Genomic DNA, 7,861 nt, shown 5'->3' with positions numbered 1-7,861 from the left:
CGCGGTAACCTTGGAAACCGGCCACACGAGGAAAGATTTAAAGGCGTCGGGCCAGCCTCTCCCTGCGCCTCAGCTTCGCACCCCCCGAGAGTGGGGAAGGCCGGGTCAGCCCAGGCACCCCTGGGCTCCGGAGTAACAGCAGGTGAGTGGTGATGTCATCGGGTGACGTCCTGCCGTGACATCACAGGGCCTTGAGGTGGTGCCAGAAGAGACTCCTGGGTTCTGGCCCCACCTCTGGAGAGGCTGGAGATCAGGGTGAGGGGGAGTCAGGACTCCTGGGTTCTGTCGCCACCTGTGGGGCAGACAGGGGGTCTGGGGAGTCTGGAGATCAGGGTGAGAGGGAGTCAGGACTCCTGGGTTCTGTCACCACCTGTGGGGCAGACAGGGGGTCTGGGGAGTCTGGAGATCAGGGTGAGGGGGAGTCAGGACTCCTAGGTTCTGTCGCCACCTGTGGGGCAGACAGGGGGTCTGGGGAGTCTGGAGATCAGGGTGAGAGGGAGTCTGGAGATCAGGGTGAGAGGGAGTCAGGACTCCTGGGTTCTGTCGCCACCTGTGGGGCAGACAGGGGGTCTGGGGAGGCTGGAGATCAGGGTGAGAGGGAGTCAGGACTCCTGGGTTCTGGCCCCATCTCTGGGGCAGACAGGGGGTCTGGGGAAGCTGGAGATCAGGGTGAGAGGGAGTCAGGACTCCTGGGTTCTGTCCCCACCTCTGGGGCAGATAGGTGGTGCAGTCACTAGAGCATGGGGTGATGAAGAGCCAGGACTCCCGAGTTCTTTCCCTGACTTTAGCAGGGATAGTCATTGGAGACAGAGGATCCTGGTTCCCTGTCAGTGATTTTACTCACCTGTTCTAACCCTGACACACAGATACTGGAACACTGGAACATAGTTTTTTGAAAATATATGCTGTTTAGGAGAGAGAGGAATAAACAGAAAGATGGCAGGGTAGCTTTGTATATCAACAAAGTGGTAAACTAAAGAAATAAGAAGTGGTAGTATGGTCAAAACAGAATCTATTGAGGTAAAAATCACTGTGGGGAAGTATGGTAAAAGAGGATCTGTCTGTTTGGATAGTGTTAGAGGTCTGCTATAGACCCACGGGGCAGACTTAGATATGGACAGAAATTTTTATAACAGTATTAGAAAAATACTTTTGGAAATTGTGTCATAAATGAAAACTTTAACTTCCCAGATATAGATTAGCAAACAAATGCTACTAATAGTAGTAGGGCCCAGTTGTTCTTGGAGGTGATAGATGGCAGTTTTCTTCATCAGTCACCAAAGGAACAAGAGGTGATCATAGAATCATAGAATATCAGGGTTGGAAGGGACCTCAGGAGATCATCTAGTCCAACCCCCTGCTCAAAGCAGGACCAATCTCTAACTAAATCATCCCAGCCAGGGCTTTGTCAAGCCTGACCTTAAACTCAAAGGAAGGAGATTCCACCACCTCCCTAGGTAACACATTCCAGTGCTTCACCACCCTCTTAGTGAAAAAGTTTTTCCTAATATCCAATCTAAACCTCCCCCACTGCAACTTGAGACCATTAGTCCTTGTTCTGTCATCTGCTACCACTGAGAACAGTCTAGAGCCATCCTCTTTGGAACCCCCTTTCAGATAGTTGAAAGCAGCTATCAAATCCCCCCTCAGTCTTCTCTTCTGCAGACTAAATAATCCCAGTTCCCTCAGCCTCTCCGCATAAGTCATGTGTTCCAGTCCCCTAATCATTTTTGTTGCCCTCCGCCGGACGCTTTCCAATTTTTTCACATCCTTCCCGTAGTGTGGGGACCAAAACTGGACACAGTACTCCAGATGAGGCCTCACCAATGTCGAATAGAGGGGAACGATCACGTCCCTCGATCTGCTGGCAATGTCCCTATTATACAGCCCAAAATGCTGTTAGCCTTCTTTGCAACAAGGGCACACTGTTCTCATATCCAGCTTCTCATCCACTGTAACCCCTAGGTCCTTTTCTGCAGAACTGCTGCCTAGCCATTAGGTCCCTAGTCTGTAGCGGTGCATGGGATTTTTCCTTCGTAAGTACAGGACTCTGCACTTGTCCTTGTTGAACCTCATCAGATTTCTTTTGGCCTAATCCTCTAATTTTTCTAGGTCCTTCTGTATCCTATGATGCAATTTTAGATTTGTTTTGTATATATAGTAAGGAAATCATAGAAGAGCTAATCATAGGAAATAACCTTGGGCTGAGTGATCACAAGTTGATTCAGTTTAAATTAAATGGAAGGATAATCAAAGTTATTACTACCTGTTATTAAATATTAACATTTTTTCCTGCATATTAAATTTATTTGCATATTAACTATTCCCCCCAGAATCTTATACAACATTAACAAAGAGTTTGTCTGCATTCTAAGGCCCAGAGTATTGGCTCTTAACATCTGAGTGACCTATATACAGGAACTTTGTGTGATCATTTATTGGGCTGTACTGCATTATTGTGGGTTTCTCCAAGTCTGTGGGAATATAGATATCTAAAGGAAAGACCCCTCAAATGAATAAAAGTATCTACAAAAGTATTGTTATAAACAAAATTGGGTGATTAATAAGGGATACTTATTACTGAAGATGGGTTCTGAAATGGAGGAAATCCCATTGAAAAATGTTTTTAATTCATTAAGAACTGGTGATTGTCACAGCTGTCAGTAATAATGACTGGGTTAGGGATTCCTTTTTAATCATCTTTAAAAATCCATCTGTAAGTAGAAAAACAAATCACACAGTAAATTAATCATGGGAAAGTATTTTCCCTCAAAAAGGAGGTTTTGTTTGTCTCACCCTACGAAAGAAAAGAGGGTTGAAAAGTTAGTTTGGGGATGAATGCTGTCAGCATTCCACAACCATCTGCAGGAATGGGCAGGTACCTGTTCTTTCTGTATAGTGCTGTATTCATCTTTGAGATTAAGAAATGTTTGCCAACAAAGGAAAAACTCTCAAGAATTTAATAAACTATGTTATTAAACAAGGGACTACTGTATTTGCACTAAAGAGCAATTAATAAAAGCAATTTTTGGAAATACGTTTGCAAGTTGTTTAAAAAGGAAGCAGAGAAACAGTACAAATATGTATCTACCCATAGGAATATTTCATTTGCCCAGGCTGCAAAGTGTAAAAATAATTCTTGGGGTTTTGCTTGTCTGAATACGTGAGAACCGGAGAACAAAGATTAAAAAGTCAGGCTGCACAAAACCAACTTCTTCCTGACAGCCAGAAAATTACTGTAAAACACTCCAAGGACAGAGAGGAAAGAGAAACAAACACAAAGAGCAAAGGAAGGAGTTAAGACAACAATTGGAAGGTGTAAGTAAATGCCTCCTTGTCTTGTAATTCGCAAGAGGCAAGAAATAAAATTGGAGGAGTTCAGGAACAAATTAGAAAGCTTAAGAGAAGCCGAGGTGGAAAAACTAGGCTAGGAATCTCAAAAACACAACACAGGAGTACAATGTCCCGTTACAGCAGTGGCAAGGCTGGAAAGTAAAATTAAATAAAAATATTGGAGGAACAGGTCAGAATGTTCAGAGGACAAACAGCCTCTAAATCCTTCTTTTCCCTCTCTCAAACTTATTTTCAGCTGTGGTTGATGCAGCTGCTCCTTCTGTGCTAATCTTGCTTGCTTTTTTCTTCTCTGGGTTGTGTAATGACCAAAGAGATTCCTTACTTTCTAAGCTTCTTCTTTAATGAGTACCCACTTGGTTTATGTATTCTTGTCTTATATTTGCAAAAAGAAAAGGAGTACTTGTGGCACCTTAGAGACTAACCAATTTATTTGAGCATGAGCTTTCGTGAGCTACAGCTCACTTCATCGGATGCATGCCGTGGAAACTGCAGCAGACTTTATATATACACAGAGAATATGAAAAAATACCTCCTCCCACCCCACTGTCCAGCTGGTAATAGCTTATCTAAAGTGATCATCAGGTGGGCCATTTCCAGCACATTTCCCACTGAGAGTTACCAAAAGCAACTACAGCATTTGCTCAAGAAACTTCCTGAAAAAGCACAAGATCAAATCCGCACAGACACACCCCTGGAACCCCGACCTGGGATATTCTATCTACTACCCAAGATCCATAAACCTGGAAATCCTGGGCGCCCCATCATCTCAGGCATTGGCACCCTGACAGCAGGATTGTCTGGCTATGTAGACTCCCTCCTCAGGCCCTACGCTACCAGCACTCCCAGCTACCTTCGACACACCACTGACTTCCTAAGGAAACTTCAATCCATCGGTGATCTTCCTGATAACACCATCCTGGCCACTATGGATGTAGAAGCCCTCTACACCAACATTCCACACAAAGATGGACTACAAGCCGTCAGGAACAGTATCCCCGATAATGTCACGGCTATCCTGGTGGCTGAACTTTGTGACTTTGTCCTTACCCATAACTATTTCACATTTGGGGACAATGTATACCTTCAGATCAGCGGCACTGCTATGGGTACCCGCATGGCCCCACAGTATGCCAACATTTTTATGGCTGATTTAGAACAACGCTTCCTCAGCTCTCGTCCCCTAAAGCCCCTACTCTACTTGCGCTATATTGATGACATCTTCATCATCTGGACCCATGGAAAAGAAGCCCTTGAGGAATTCCACCATGATTTCAACAATTTCCATCCCACCACCAACCTCAGCCTGGTCCAGTCCACACAAGAGATCCACTTCCTGGACACTACAGTGCTAATAAACAATGGTCACATAAACACCACCCTATACCGGAAACCTACTGACCGCTATTCCTACCTGCATGCCTCCAGCTTTCACCCTGACCACACCACACGATCCATCGTCTACAGCCAAGCTCTGCGATACAACCGCATTTGCTCCAACCCCTCAGACAGAGACAAACACCTACAAGATCTCTGTCAAGCTTTCTTACAACTACAATACCCACCTGCAGAAGTAAAGAAACAGATTGATAGAGCCAGAAGAGTTCCCAGAAGTTACCTACTATAGGACAGGCCTAACAAAGAAAATAACAGAACGCCACTAGCCGTCACCTTCAGCCCCCAACTAAAACCCCTCCAACGCATTATTAAGGATCTACAACCTATCCTAAAGGATGACCCAACACTCTCACAAATCTTGGGAGACAGGCCAGTCCTTGCCTACAGACAGCCCCACAACCTGAAGCAAATACTCACCAACAACCACATACCACACAACAGAACCACTAACCCAGGAACTTATCCTTGCAACAAAGCCCGTTGCCAGTTGTGCCCACATATCTATTCAGGGGACACCATCACAGGGCCTAATAACATCAGCCACACTATCAGAGGCTCGTATACCTGCACATCCACCAATGTGATATATGCCATCATGTGCCAGCAATGCCCCTCTGCCATGTACATTGGTCAAACTGGACAGTCTCTATGTAAAAGAATAAATGGACACGAATCAGATGTCAAGAATTATAACATTCATAAACCAGTCGGAGAACACTTCAATCTCTCTGGTCACGCAATCACAGACATGAAGGTCGCTATCTTAAAACAAAAAAACTTCAAATCCAGACTCCAGCGAGAAACTGCTGAATTGGAATTCATTTGCAAATTGGATACTATTAATTTAGGCTTAAATAGAGACTGGGAGTGGCTAAGTCATTATGCAAGGTAGCCTATTTCCTCTTGTTTTTTCCTACCCCCCCCCCCCCGATGTTCTGGTTTAACTTGGATTTAAACTTGGAGAGTGGTCAGTTTGGATGAGCTATTACCAGCAGGAGAGTGAGTTTGTGTGTGTATGGGGGTGGGGGGGATGTGAGAGAACCTGGATTTGTGCTGGAAATGGCCCACCTTAATTATGCACATTGTAGGGAGAATGGTCACTTTGGATGAGCTATTACCAGCAGGATAGTGAGTTTGTGTGTGTGGTTTTTGTGAGGGGGTGAGAGAACCTGGATTTGTGCAGGAAATGGCCCACCTGATGATCACTTTAGATAAGCTATTACCAGCTGGACAGTGGGGTGGGAGGAGGTATTTTTTCATATTCTCTGTGTATATATAAAGTCTGCTGCAGTTTCCACGGCATGCATCCGATGAAGTGAGCTGTAGCTCACGAAAGCTCATGCTCAAATAAATTGGTTAGTCTCTAAGGTGCCACAAGTACTCCTTTTCTTTTTGCGAATACAGACTAACACGGCTGTTACTCTGAAACCTGTCTTATATTTATTTCTATTGCCTTAAAGCAGCCTTACAATGTAATATGTTATCTGAAAAATCATAATTGAACTATGTTATAGGATTTAAATCCAGCACCTTGTCATCTGTTGTTGTTTTTTTTTTTTTTTTAAAAAGCACTGTAATTGTAAGAAAATCATGTTTGCATTTGTGTATGTTAAGGCTGATTTAACAGTTATTAGCCGCTGACTCTACTTTGGTTTTTAATTAAGACTAATCTTTGTGTATTTTTTTTAAATGGTTAATTTTTGTTTTGTTTAAATTTAAGAGATAATAAGAACTATCAATTTTGTTAACACACAGGACAGAGCTGAATACTGATTTACATGCTCACTTCATAGTGGCTGAACTGTCTTTGTGTACATGGGCAGGGGGAGCGGGGAGTTCTTTAAGTGTTTTTTCTTTGTATCATGACACTGTCTAGTTTATCTTGTTATCTTAAATACTAGAGAAACTGTGTTAATTTAGATGATATTTATATTTTATATTTATAAGAATGTTTTGTGGTAAAAGTTTCTCTTGTCTCTACCTACCTTTTCCCCCCTCCCTCTGTTTTTAAAGAAAAGCTTACACATCTGGTTTTGCAAAGAGTTGAAGGAGAGGGGAAAGAAGAAACCCTTTAGCCATAAATTGTAAGCTAATATCTTATGTCTAATGTCTGGCAGTCAGCACTGTAAAAAACAGAATACTTACTTTTTATGACACTATATTTTTAGAAATTAATAAAGCAGGTTCAAGTAAAAACAAAGTACCAAAAATGCTAAAACTAACAGTTAACAATTTTTAAATCCAAAGGTCAAACATGCAATATGATTTTCAAGCAGCAAAATTAACTTTTTGTTTTTAGTAATCCTAGCATAACTACTAAACTCTTGTCCCTTTTTTCTGCACAGCAGTGCTCACAAGGTAAGAGTAAAGTAAATTGCTTTATCAGTTAAATGAATATAATTAAAGTCTCAAACAAAAAAATACTTTTTTGAACATTTCCTGAAAGTTTTAAATAAAAGGTAAGCTGCCTAAATCAATTTGTTTAATTTTTGTTGTTGTTTAATTTTGGTTTCCTAACATGCACTGTTTTAATTAATTTAAATTGTAATGTTTTGTCTTGTATGTGACACAATATTGGTCTTGTTCTCTCTCTCTCTCTCTCTCTCTCTCTCTGTGTCTGACATAATTATTTTGTTTTTTATGTTGGTTCTTTTTGCAACTTTATATACATCTGCCACAAAGAGTTTCACAATTGCCATTCTCTCTTCCATGGACAAGTGAAACATGCACTGTTATTTTCTAAACCATCTAGGTTCCCCCCGTACGTCAATAGTTTATGCCTTGCCATGTAGACTCAGGAGGAGCACTTCAAGCTGTTACCTGAGCTGCTAAAGCTACTACAACAGGCTGGTCTAAAGTGTAACCCAACCGTGGCACAGCTGCTAACAAGCTGTTTCCTTTTTAGAAATTATTTTGTCTAAAAACAGACACCATCTCAGTAAAAGGTAAACCTAATTTTGCATTTGCCTTTACCTATCCGTGTCCCTACCTTCTAATCCCTTACTGGCTACCACGGAAATTTTATACCTAACTTTGCTTCTCTCTCTGATCCCCTGTACCACCTTGTGAAGAAGGAACTGCAGTAATGCTGAACAGAGGAACACACAAAGGC

The sequence above is a fragment of the Lepidochelys kempii genome, chromosome 3, assembly GCF_965140265.1.
Source record: "Lepidochelys kempii isolate rLepKem1 chromosome 3, rLepKem1.hap2, whole genome shotgun sequence".
Lineage (NCBI taxonomy): Eukaryota > Metazoa > Chordata > Testudines > Cheloniidae > Lepidochelys > Lepidochelys kempii.
The sequence above is the reverse complement of the archived record's forward strand: the minus strand, read 5'-3'. Positions refer to the sequence as shown.